Source organism: Mirounga angustirostris, unplaced genomic scaffold (genome assembly GCF_029215605.1).
Source record: "Mirounga angustirostris isolate CCGP_5_RB_7025 unplaced genomic scaffold, mMirAng1.0.hap1 SCAF_10, whole genome shotgun sequence".
Taxonomy (NCBI): Eukaryota; Metazoa; Chordata; class Mammalia; order Carnivora; family Phocidae; genus Mirounga; species Mirounga angustirostris.
The window spans coordinates 36,009,591-36,023,334 of NW_026991718.1; the positions used below are offsets into that span (position 1 = coordinate 36,009,591).

The 13,744-nt window shown below is 51.3% G+C and overlaps 1 pseudogene; it reads right to left on the reverse strand.

Annotated features, from left to right (window-relative positions):
- Positions 1-13,740, reverse strand: part of LOC135361738 (NADH dehydrogenase [ubiquinone] 1 alpha subcomplex subunit 1-like) — a 177,028-nt pseudogene extending 163,288 nt beyond the window's left edge.
- Positions 13,741-13,744: the final 4 nt, after the last annotated feature.

A 13,744-nucleotide genomic window follows, 5' to 3' on the forward strand; every position in this document is an offset into this window, starting at 1 on the left:
ATAAATTGCCTTCTTATAAACACATCCGCTTTCTTGTTTGTCAGTGTCGAATTAAAGGTTGTTAAAAGCGTGGAATTCCACAGCTCAAAATCCTGCTGCTGGTGGAAACAGTCCCAGTCAGGAGGTGCCTCTCAGGGACGCTCCCAGCCGGCCGGGCCTCTGGAAGGAGCAGGGCCGCCCAGACAGGGCCTGGGCTGTCATGCCTCAGCGCAGATGTCCTGCCACCCTGGGCTCCGTGCTGCCTTCTGTCCTGCAACGCCATAGGTGCTCTGAGGGTAAAATCCAGGAAACCCCTTGGCCCTGGGGGTTGGCGGGGGGGGGGGGGCCTGCTGTGAGGACAGCTGACTGCTGAGGAACCAGCTGGAGCTGGGCGGCTGGCTGTCTGGCCTGAACTCTGGCTCCCCCACTTGTTAGCTCTGTGACCACAGGCTCGGCTTCCTCCCTGAGAAATGGAGATCCTCATGGAGGGTTATTCGGTGACACCTGGAACGGGGCCAGGCCCAGAGAAGACACTGAAACGTCAGCCATGGCCACTTGGGGTGCCTCCGGCCACGGCCAGAGCACAAACTTTCACTTAGGGGGATTTGTTTAAAAGAGTTCTGAGGGCGCCTGGGTGGCTCAGTTGGTTAAGCGACTGCGTTCGGCTCAGGTCATGATCCTGGAGTCCCGGGATCGAGTCCCGCATCGGGCTCCCTGCTCGGCAGGGAGTCTGCTTCTCCCTCTGACCCTCCTCCCTCTCATGCTCTATCTCATTCTCTCTGTCTCAAATAAATAAATAAAATCTTTAAAAAAAAAAATTAAAAATTAAAAATTAAAAGAGTTCTGAAATGGAGGGTTTTTTTTTCCAACTCCCAATCCAGCTCCTCATCCATCTCTTTTGAAAATAAAATTTGGTGTCAAGCTGGCTATGGGGGTCCCGGGCCCTCACGAAGCCCAGGGCGTCCAAGTCACTGTTAGCTGCCCGATCTCCAGCCTGGGTCAGTGGAGTCCCGGGCCGTGAGAGCGCGGCTCAGCCCCACCAGACCCTCAGGATGGCCCTCACCGCTCTGGCCTGGGGCTTCACTGGGCACAGGAGCCCGTACGCGGTACCTTCCCTGTGTGCCCGCCAGACCCTTGGATGCCCGCACAAGCACAGACCTCACCCCCAGGGTGCGGGAGAAGGGGAAGCGTGGCCAGCCCCGCAGCCCCGAATGCAGGGAGGGAACACACAACCCGGTGCTCTCGAGAGCACAAAAGTGGTTTAACAGTAAAAACGATGGTGATGGTTTTTGCGGAAGGTAGGAAAGAAAGGAAAAAGATTCATTCAAATACCTGCTTACATTTGCATAAAGAAACCCTGGACAGATAAGCAACGAACAGTAGGGTTTCAGAGGGGTGGTCAGTGGGAACTGGGTAGGAGACGGGGGTGAGAGTGTGCTTTTCGCCCGACCCCTTCGTAGTTACTTTCACTTTCGAAACTTATTCAAAGAATTAATAAAGCAGGAAACTCTATTCCCTATTCACATTTGCAGATTAAAAGAGACATCCTCTCTGCTCATCTCGAAAGATGCTGAAAAGCATCAGCTGAAGGTCAGTGCCACCTTCGATGAGGGCCCTTTTCCAGGTGAGGTGCCCCTGGCGGGAGTGTGCTCCCCACGACTAACCACAGAGCTTCCAGCAAGATTCCCTGAGCTCGTAGAAGAGCTGCTAAGGCAGGGGTTCCAAAAAAGTTGCCTTCCTTTGGGAGTGATTTATTTGAACGATCCGAAAAGGCTTTAATCTGGTTGTGGTCTTGGAAAATAGAATCCCGCACAAAGCCCGACATTGGCCGGTTGGGGGTTCGTGGTGTTCTGGGATGAGGCTGGTGAGAATTCTGGCTCTGCCTTGGTCTGTGCACCCCGGAACTCTTGAGAACTTTAGCCTGCTTGTCTGCAACATGGGTTAAGAGTTCCCGGTCCTCACGGGATGGATATGGGGATTGAACAAGTTAATGGATATAAAGCAGCCAGCACACACCGGGCCTATGGAAGATGCTCCATAAATATTAGTTTCTCCATCCCCCATTGCTGCCAGGAGGCCCTTTCAAAATTGATATACTACATACACTTTAAGCAGCATGGTTAATCTCCCCGGAAGTCCTGCACGAGATATAAATTAAAACCTCCAACATGAGAACCGGGAGTCCCCCCTTTTCCGCTGGTAGAGCCCTGAGTAACTGTAATGATCTTTGGAAACTGTTTGCTCAGAAAGTTCTGGAACTCTCTCCTGAAACTTGAAGAACAATTTCCATTTCAGTAAGACGTCCCTCTCTTGCCACTAACTGGCTATTCATTTTCACAGAGTGGTAGAAATTAGAGTTGGAAGATTCTGATAATTTTGGCAACCAGAGGGCATGTGGAGGTGGTGATGAGCCAAGAAGAGGACTGCACGCCGTTAAAGGCTATGTAATGACTGGGGGAGGCAGCCATCTGGCCCCTCTTGAGTGACCATCCCTATTCTGTGCAGGTGCCCCTGGGGATGGACTCAGCGGGTGAACACAGAGCAGACGATACCCACTTTGGGAAGGTGAGACAGTGACTGGGTGACTCACTTTCTCACCGGGAACGTTCTGATTTGCAGTCACCTCTTGTGCTGCTGGGTGGCAGTCTGCACTCACTCTGGGTCTCTCCCCTCCCTCCGCAGAACAGGCACTTCTGGGGACTTCAAAGGGACCGCTGCACAGAGACAGCCACCCATCTGTCAGGCCGGGCTTGGTGATGCCTACTTGAAAGGCCTATCTGAAACGAATCAAATGCATCCAACCCACAAACCCCGAGGATGTGACTCTGTATACGCAACTAAACCAACAATCCCCACTTGAGTGTTCAGATGTTCTGGATGTTTAAGGTGACTTACAGCTAGCATCTAACAGTAGACCGTAGGGTATATGAGCCTCACTGAAAGCTGCCAGTATTTGAGGATGGGGGAGAGGCGAATGAGACAGAAAGAGGATGGCCATCCACCCATCAGGAAGAGTCTGGCTGAGCGTCTAAATCATCAGTACCTGCCCCATTTGTCAGTGGGGTCACACCACACATTTGATTATGTGACATGTTTCATCACCCATTCATCTGCAACAGTGAAACCTGTGCAGCATGGGGGGCTGTTGGTATTCAGTGAGGTGCCCCAGAATGATAGATGTGGGAAACCTTGAAGACAGTCCCCAGTGGAGTGCCACAGGTCTCTGCTCTTGGTCTACACTGAGCCAAACGGTCTTGTGGTGAACATGGAAAAGGGAGGGACACCTCTCTAACTTGTGGATGATGTCAAGCTTCATATAGAGAATACCTAGGCCAAATCTAGGAGGTTAAACCAAAAGTCAGTACCCAGATGCAAAATGCGGGAGAGGTGGCTTTGCACAATGTCCCCACACAAAGAGGCCGGGATGTTGGCCAATGGATGGGTGTGTGGGCCCCAAACCTCAGCCTCGCGTCCAGGATGAGGCAGGTCACTGTGCTCATGTGAGGGGGGACGTTGGAAAACTGTGGTCCGTGACCAGAAGGGCAGCCCAGGGTCAAGGCTGCCGAACACCTCAGCGCCCACTTTCGGGAACTGTGGGAAGAAGGAAGAGCTTGAGCACAGTGGTAACAGCCAGGCGACTGGAGGGGCTCAGCGCGGAAGAAGCCAAGGCTTGTGTTATAGTTCAGCAGTTTCTGGGACAGAAGAATTGCCCAGGGTATGTTAATGAGTGTGCTAAATTATGACCATAGTCATGACCACGGATATGACTGAATAGCTTCAGGGGGCAGAGCACTTCCTAAATGTGGAAGTGCCAGAAAACAGGCTTTGGATTATTGATGGAACAGCTTCTCAGTCAGTGCTTTGCAGTGATGGGCTGGGCTATCTCCGGAAGGAGAGAAGGGGTTTACATATAGATTAAACAGCCCCTTATGGGGCTCACGTAGAGGGACTGCTGGGGTGGGCAGTGCCCTTTGACCCCAGAGAACTCCTGATACAAAGTAAAGAGCGTCTTCATAATGGTGATGACCCCAAGTTGGGTTGCTGAGCCCGTGCCGTGGTGGGTCACCTCACCGTACTGTACAGACGATCAGAGAGGCTTGGTGACTCGCTCATGGTCACACAGCTAGCCAGGGGGAGCCAGGAACCTACTCTAGCTGCCTGTCCATACAGGGAGAACCAAGCAAGACACCAATGCATAAACCGACTCCTTTCAGATCTCCACTCACGTGGAGGGACCCTCAGAGACCACCCCATATACATGAGGCCCCTCGCCCTGCCCCACTTGCATCCCCCTCCAGCAGCCCTTCTAACAACCACATTTGCTTATCACCTGCCTCCAGAGGTCTCAGTAAACACTTGATGAATACCGAATGAATAAATGAAGGGACGGACAACTGAATCCCTCTCCCCTAGCTCTATCCTGTACAGCTCACGCTGCCCCTGGGCCTGGAGAAAATGGAATGTGGAGGCAGGATGATGGGATTCCTCGGGCACCCAAGCTGGAGTGGACGGACCACAGTTCAGGGGAGATCGGGGGCCCCAGAGAAAGGTGTGTGTGGTCAGGAGCACAGAGCAGAAAGGCAGCCATCCCACTAACAGCAGTCGGTACTACCGAACACCTACAGCGTGTGGCACTTTGCTAAGCATTCTCCACGCGGTGAGCCCTTTCATCCTCGAAACCACCCTCGTGGCACTTACTCCTCTAGCCCTCCTTCCCAGGCCAGGAGGCACAGAGGTTGTGCGGCCAGGAGCTGGGGGAGCGGAGGCGGGTTCCTCCCGGCGGCCCATGACCTCCCAGTGGCCAGTCAGTCCACGGGATAGAGCAAACAGTGCGGTGCCTGGGGCCTGGCTTCAGGGGAGGGACGCGGCATGTCCCAGCATCACACACCCGTGGGAGGACATCATTTTGCTGCATGTTGTGCTGCAGTGGAACAGGGCAGGGGAGAGGGGGGACGTGGGCCTGGGGCCTGGGTTTGCTGTCTTCTGCCCGTTCTGCCCAGTTCCCCACTGCTTGTGTGCTTCCTGTCGATGATGGCTCAACATGGTTTAATTCTTCACCCTTAAAAGGCCAAAAGAGTCACAAGACACACTTGGGGGATGTGTAGGACGACAGTGACAGGGACCAAGCCTGAGGCATCCCTTAGGCCAATCCAGTCAGTCCCCGGAATGGCCCCACACAAACAAAACTAAGGATGCCTCTCCCCAAACAGGAAAGTTCGTGATCAAATACCACAAGCCCAGACGGTCTATGCGGGCCTCACCTGAGGCCTCCGCGCCCAGAAGAAACCAGCAGACACCTGTTGGGAACGTTCTCGGTGGCAGGTGCCCAGCCTGGGCCACCTCCTGGGCAGGTCGTTCTCCAGGCCCTGGAGGCCCTGAGAGCCCACTTGAGGTTTTATCCCCAGAGAGGGGGACACTGAGGCTTACACTTGTGGCCCTGGTGGCAGAGACGTGGGACCCCCACCTGCCTGGCCCAGAAACTCTCCGCCCCTTTGACGACTGACTGAGAGCCAGGCTCAACTTGACCCTTGCGCCCCAGGGCCACATCCATCCTCAGGGTGATGGCCCATCTTTCAAAGCTGCCCAGATTAGGAAAACATGCTCTATCTAGATTTGTGCTTTCTAATATGACAGCCACTAGCCCCATGTGGCTATGTATATTTAAATTTAATTAGCAACAGCCACGCCTCGGAAAAACCTCATTGGCTACGATACTGCCACATTTAAATTTAAATGAATTGAAATAAAATATAAATTTAAATTCAATTCCTCAGTCACATCAGCCACCTTTCAGGTGCTCAGAGGCCACATGTGGCTCGTGGCTGCATAGCAGCACAGACAGCGCCCATTTTTATCATCCCAGAGAGTTCTGTTGAGCAGTGCTGTTCTGGAGGTTTTGAGAAGTCACAAGAAGACACCATGTGACCTCTGCAGGTCCCCCGAGATGGTTGTGTCTCTGACTCTTCTGCTATCACTGTTCTTTCTCCCCTCTTGGCCGAGGCCGAGGCGGGGGCCCAGGTTAGGAGAGGCCCAGCAGCAGTCAGCAGACAGGATGAGGCACAGACGCGGTGCCCCCACCACACACTCCGCAGGAGGAGGAGCCTGGGGTCAGGGACAGACCACCAGGTCGCACAGGCCCCCCCGGCTGCAGCGGGAGCCCGAGTAGCTCGGGAGCCCCACACCTGCTGAGTCTCAGGGGTCGAACAGCAAGGGTGGCGGCCACCTCACAGAGCAGACTGCCCCCCCCAGTTGTCTGGCCCCGCATAACTCTGAGATTGTGCGATGACCCCAGGAGCGCTGGGACAGACAAGGGTTCCCGATAATGACAGAATCGGAATCTTCCCTCAGCCAGGCTGAGGGGGTAATGTAGTGAGCTTAAAGCAGGTTTAATATACTTTAGAGATTTCGAGAACAACGGAGAGTTACGTCTCTGATACCTTAGCACCGTAGACTGAAATTTGTACCCCCTAAACGGATCAGTTGGATGAGTAGAGCAATTATCAGGGAGACGAGGGATGATATGAAAACTGGCACAGGATGGACAAATCTGCTCTGAAAATCCTCATCGTCGTTTCCAGAGGTGATGTGAGTGTCGGGGCTGTCAAGGCTCTACAGAGGGGCTGCCAAGGGTCACAGGCCCTTCTGTGCTTGCTCTCCGCCCTCCCCGTGCCAACCTCTGCGTCATACTCTTAAAAATTAAATGTTTTCATTTATTTTAAAATCAGAAGAGAAACCAGAATATAATGAAAATGAATATATAATAATGAATCCAGTTTGAATAACATTCATCTACTGAGACAGTCATGATATGTTCTTACATGAGGAAGGGGCCACGAAGGCTAAGCACCTGGAGTCCATAAAAGTCACCGTGCAGCCCTGAGCTCTTGCTCCTTATACCAGAGGCATAAAAGGCAGCTCCACACAAAGGGAACTGATGTCCCGACAGACCCTCTTAGCTGACCTACAGGTTGAATTTCAGCAGTGATTTCTCATACCTCCCTCTGCATCACGCAGGTAAACCCACTCCAGAAATAGTCACATCTTCAGGCAAAGCACCTAGCCTCCCAAAGCCCTGGGACCCATCCTTAGCACTGCCTTTCTTTCTCCAAGTTGTCTCATGATTTCAAGGAGCCTGCTGGAGATCCAGCCATCACCTTTGCATTCCATACAGGAGGACAGAGGGAAGTGGAGGACAAAATGTTAAGCCTCTTAGATGTCAGGCTCCTTCAAGGAGCTTTCCTCAAATCCCCACTACCCATTGCAGCCTATGTGTTTCATTGGCCACCCCATCTGTTTATGTGAATTTTCCCTCAGCAATGGCATAAATGTATCATGTAATGTAAAGGAGCTGGAGGAGGAAGACGGAGGGATGAAGCAAGGCTCTGAGATGGTGCAAAGCAAAGAAAACACAGGAGGGGACTTAGACTTAGTCCAAGGCAGAATTATAGCAAACACCCCCTGCTGAAAAATCCATCCTGTCCTCATGCAACCTCATGGCCCTGGTTGTGCCACTAAATAATGGGGTCATGTGGAGCGGAGGGTGTGACAGGTTCACCTTCTCTGTCCTTTGATCAGGTTGAATTATGTGAATAAACTCCATGTCCTTGGAGCTGAAACTTTTCTACTTCGGCCATTCTGCTCTTTGCAGGAATGCCGGGGTGGGGGGGGGGTGCGGAAGAACGCTAAGCTTGGACTGCTTTCCTTTGAGGCAGGAGGTGCTACAGGATGTGAGGGTTCCCTGCCTCCCTGCACCCATCCCCTGGGGCACTTACAACGGCCTGACGTTGGGCTCATGTATATTTCACCAGAAAGACATAAATAGAAAGACCTGGTCTGCCAGTTCACCTCCGCATCCCTGGGTCCAAGAACCAGACTGCTATGTTCAAAACGAAGGGCCTCTCCTTACTAACAGTGTGATTTAGCCATTCCTCTAACCCTTCTGTGTCCCAGTTTCCCCATCTGAATGATGGGGACGATAATGATAATCTGCCACACAGTTCTGTGAGGACTAAATAAGGTCATCTTTGCAAAGCATCCAGAACAGGGCCTGGCCCTAAGCAAGCACTAGGTAAACAAAGCAGCGTTTGAATTATCATTATTTTATTGGGTAAATATTAAGTATTTGCTGATGCATGAATGAAAAGAAATCTTCTTTAACTATTAATACCAAAATCAAACAAGTGATTTCTGTCCCTTTGAACGCCCTCCTCCAAGTTGTTCAGGGCCCTTGAAGTCAGTCTACTCCTGATGACAGCAATGTGGTTATTTCACGAAGTAGACCCTGATCCCAGAGGAGCTAAGTGACTTGTCCTGGGTCCAGTCATAGGACCGAGAATGCTGTAAAACATAAATCTAGCTGTCTTCAGGAGCACTCTGTTGTGGAGACTGCTTGTTGGCTATCCTACATCCATTCTCCTCTACTTCCTGTGTTGTCAACAACTCCTATGTTGTCGGGGCTGCAAAGTGCCTAGTTAAAAAACTGCATTCCCCAGGCTGCTTTACAGATACAGTGGCCAATAAAAGATGTAGGCAGAAAGGGTTACTTGGGGGTTCTAGGAAAGCTCTTTAAAGGAGACTAACACCTAGGATGCTTAGCCTTCTGTCCCCCACTTTCCTCTTTCCTCCTGTGTGGAATGCAGAGGTGATGGCTGGAGCTCCAGCAGCTTTATTAAAACCATAAGACAACTTTAAGGAAGGAAGCCACTGCTAAGGAATGCACAGAAGAGAGATGAATGAACTGGCTGCCCAATGACCTTTGCCCTGGACAGCCTGCTTTCAGTCTTTTTCCATCTGAGAGAAAGTAAGCTTGACAGTTGCTGGAGGCACTGCTATTTTGTAAAGTTTTCCTTTATATCTGCCTAAATTGATAGAAACCAATGCATCCCTCTCACACTCTATAAATGACTTGTCCAGGGAGAACAGCTAAAATGATGCCTTTATGCCTTTGCTAGAAATTCCATTATTTTAAGTATGATGCATTTTTGAAAGGGCAGCGTGGAGGGAAAGGCTAAAAGCCTCCATGGCAGAAACCCTTCCTTGCAGGGTAATCGATCTTAAAAACAAGGGATAAGCAGGAAAACCACAATGGATAAGATGTGCCACTGCCATTAACTTTTTCTCATATACAAAATGCAAGAAAACTGGGTGTTTCTCTCTCTCTTTTTTTTTTTAATCAGAGGAATCATCTGAGACCAAACAAGCCTCCCTACCACTCCTCCTTCCTGTGGACCCAACTTCCTTCTGATCCACCGTTGGCTTCCCCTCGCCTGAGCTCTGTGGTCTAACCAGAACCCTCTTGACGTTGTGAGGAGCCCAAGTGCCGCCCCACAGCACTGGGCCAAGCACACGACTGCCCTGCCACGGCACTGGGAGCGGAGAGGGTCCTCTGGGTTTGGGGACAGGTGGCAGCTGCAGGACAAAACTGCCCACCAAGTGGCACCATTTATAACAGGCCAACACAACACAGCCATGCTCAGCGTGCAAAGCCCTGACTTTCAGAAAGGAGGTGTATAAAGCCCCCGATGCCTTATGTTGGCTGTGAGTACCAGAGAAGGCTAACTGAACAAAGGGACACAGTTGGCACTACTTTCGGACCCCTACAGGATGCACGTGAAGATTTAGCTCCTGACGCCCTGCATCATCTTGGGTATCTTCAGAATCGGCAAGGAAAGGCCACATTGTGCTCAGCCTCGTTTTAGTTTTCAGTGTATCTTACTTAATATTTTCAATATGAGTCAGCTCCTTATACTAGGCTGAATCTCAAACAACCAGAAGGTGACTGTAGCTGCCTTTAGACAGGGAGCATGGGTACAGCGTCCAGCTGCTTCCACGCTCGAAGCTGGTCTGAGGCCAGTGGTCCTGGATTCTCGGGCCGGTGGCCCCAGTCTGCTGGATTATAGACAGCGCCCTCCTGGTCCCCTGCCTTTCCTGACTCTCCTCTGCCGATGGAGGCAAAGGCACCCCCCTCAGCCACGCACTCCTCAAAGCAGCTACTCTGCCTGATTCACCTGCCCGGGACGCGTGCACCTCGAATAAGTTGAGCAACTGGCCGTCCGTCCTGTCTTCCAGGGTGGGTATGTGTGCGCGTCGGGGGCCGGGGGTTAAAGGAAATGCACAGAAAGATACTACCATGTGGTTGGGCTGAGGGCAAGGGGAGCTGTCCTCACTGTGATGATGATGGCCACGATGTCGGTGACAACATCTAGTACCCTGGGTCTTCCTGGAGAGAACCATGAAGCATTTCCCATTTACCTAATCAACAGACGTCTTGCAAATGCAGAACATGACACAGATGGTATCTCACTTCAGGAGAACGAGAGCCAATTCTTTACGGGTGCCCACAGGGCCCAGGGCCCAGGTCGAGACAGAAAGATGTCTGGGTGTATGTCCAAATCAGTGATTGGGTACTTAATAGCTTGTAACTGGTGTGCTCATCATCACTGATCTTTACAAGGACCCAAGAGGCTGGTACTATTATTAACTCCATTTCACAGTGAGGAACGTGGGACACCAGGAAGCTAAGTTGCTCAATGTGAGGGTGAGCTCTCTGTATGGCAATGGGTGATGGGGCACCTGTCAGGTACCACGAAATCCTCTTGGCAGGACATAATGAAAGCCCGCATAGGGGTGCTGATGAATAGTGTGGAGTGGGAGACAGGGCCAGCAAGCAAAAGGCCAGTCTCAAAGCTGAGGGCACCATGACAACAGGGCACTGGGCCATTTCCGAGTGTCATCAGACTGTCAGCATTTTCTTTTTGCTGCAGGTGTCCTTTGAAAATATCTGCTCCGTTTTCTCTTGTAGATGGTTTCCCTTTTTACTCCCTGCCTGAATCCTCACTTAGAATCAGCATCTTTTGGCAGTTGGAAAATATGACAAAGCAGCAAATCATATTAATGAATGCTCTATTTTCAGACCTGCCGGGGTCTTATTTCTGGCCTTTTTAAATGACTCTCCTGATTATAAAAGTGATCATATCAGTTCACCGCAGGCTTATTTCTCACGGGTAAGCGGTAAATTGGCTTCCAGTGTTCATACAACTGCCCGAATTCTACATGAAAGAATACAATCAATGTCTACAATAAAATCAACCACCTCAAAACTACTTCCCAACGGTGTTCATCCAGGGGGATTTGAAGACTCAGGACCCGGTGAGGAACACATGTTGACACCGGGCATGTTCTCTGAAATGGGGACAGGAAAGAATGCTAGTATGCACGAGCCACTGAGGCGCTGCCTAGGGCATTTTGCCTTTTGGGGCTCTTCTCTCCAGGAAGATGGCATTTCTCCGAGCGCTTACAAAGATTCCTCACCAAGAGAGACAGACTGGGCTGGGCTCCCACCTTGGAAACCCCTGTTGTCTGCCTTGCTGAGGCCCCAAGTTGGTCCTGAGACTCTCAGCCTTGGAACTGCCACTGATTACACTGAAATCACAAGATCTCGCTTGGGAAAGTCATGCCACTAACTCAGGGGCCACAAGCCCAGATGCCTTCAGAGTCCAGGTGAGAAGGGAGGCAGCCGGAGCTAACATCGAGGGGGTCTCTTCTGTGCCCAGACCCTGTTGGAAGCACTTGGCAATGCTAACTCTCTGAGCCCTCCCAGTGTCCCTCCGAGGCAGGCAGCAACCTTGGTCTGGAAGCCCAAGGCTATCAGAGCCTTGCCACATTAGGGGTCAACAGGGCCCATGATCCAAAGAATATGAGACCCCATAGTCATCTGAATACAAAAAACAAAAACAGAACAAAAACCAAAGCACCACCAATCCTGGGTAGGCTAACAGAATTTGAGGGGGTTGAGGGTGGATTCTAACAGGACTACATGTGGCCTTTGGGCCACCAGCCTGCAACTCCAGCTATTTTTTTTTTTTTTAATTTTTCGTAACATTCTTCTCCGTTTATAAGGAGAGTAGGGTTCAAGGGAGGTTTTATTCCTTGGAATCCTGCTCTCTGATGTTAAGGTGGCGCCCCCCCTGCCCCCCCCTTCGCTGTGTGAAACACGAGGAATCCTGGCTTCAAAGCTCAGGCTGTGACCGCTCCCTGCTCCCACTCCATCCCTCAGCAGGTGTGACATCACAGGACAGGAGCCGCAGTTTCACCCTAGGCAATCCCAGCCCTCCATAAACTCTGGATTTGTAATTTAATAAACCGTAGGCTTAACCGGTTCTGTCAAGGCAGGCCCTAAAAATCAACAGTAGCCAAAGGGGAGGGTCCTGGCAGAGGGACCCCTTAGCAAAGGGGCCTCGCAGCCACACACAAGAGCTGGGACTGAAGCTGGGAGGGGGGCATCACACAAGGGAGGTACTCAGAGCTGATTTTAACCAAAGACCAAACAGCCAGATCCTCCTGGAGGGGCCAGCCAGCCACCGTGCTGGGCTCGGGGGCAGATCGCTTGTTCTCTTAGAGATGTTCCAATTTTAGAAATTGGGTGCTGACTCATTATTAACCCAGAAAGCCCACACACTCAAATGACTCTACTGAAAAAGCTCCCCGTCATACCCTGCTTACTGATGTGCAGGTTTTTAAGCAAATTCAAAAAATGTTTATCACAAGGTATTTATGACATTTTAACCGTTTCATTTACAGTAACTAGAATGACATTAAAAAAAAAAGTTTCCTGTATTTTACTTGACTGTAAAGCTAAGCCTCATCAGAATAGTAACAGGTTGAGAAACACATTATCAAGGTCATATCAAGCCTTAAGGACTCAACAACCCAGTCCTGACGCCCAGCTCCCCTGGCCCCCAAGCCCCCGGCCCCCCACAAATTTTCTGACTTTACCACAGTTTGTGACATTCAGTCACAAGTGAAAAGACAAGACATAAAATAAGTTCCCAGAATCATTCATAGGGTCATAGACAGGGAAGCCAAAATTCTGCCTCTCTATTGTATTTTCTTGCACTAAAAACTGGGCAGCTCAGACCACGCGGCCAGAAATTTCTCAGGGGCTGTCTTTCCTCTACCTCTGAGAAGCGGAAGCTGGCCCAGCCTCAGCACCCCTGGGTTAGCACGAATTCACCCACCTCCATCTCTCAACTTCACCATGGCTCCAGAGACGAGTCTGGAATAGCTTATTTTCCAGCCCAGCATCCCTGTCTCTGCCGGGACAAACACAGTGTACCACAAGGATCGACATTCTCCCCATTAACCACCGAGACAGCAGGCTACCGCACAGTAGCTCTGGGGGTGGGGGCAGAGGAAGCAACTTTCTAAAATTAGGGATCCCCCAAGTCTCGAGGGCAGTACCCCCTCCAAGATGCAACAGCTTTAACCCATCCGAGACTCCGAGGCAGACGCTAGAAATGATCGTAAAAATGACAGGAACGTACTCACCGGGGAGAAGCCGCTGGCTCCACCTTCCCACCGCCGAGCCGCGAAGGTCTGGGGCACACACGGGCTCAGGCACAGCCGGCCTGGAATAGTAGCCCGGGCTCAGAACAGCCAGCCAGTCACTATTCCCCTCCATTCCCGAACATGTCCCCAAGGCTGAGACCAAAAAAAAAAAAAAAGAGAGAGAGAGAGAGAGAAGGGGGGGGGGGAAGAAAAGAAAAAAGAGGAAAAAGAAGAAAAAGAAAAAGAAAAAAAAAGGGCGCACACCTCAGTCTTCGTTCTCATTGGAACGAGATGACTCATGCTGACTCACAGCTACCACTTCCTCTCCGACATTCTCTTCATACTTGTGAGCTGGGCTGGTCCCGTTCCCAGGGTCTCTGCAGCCCTTCCTGGAAGAGCAGCCTTCTGACCCTGGCAAAGCCACCCAAACGCTGACCTC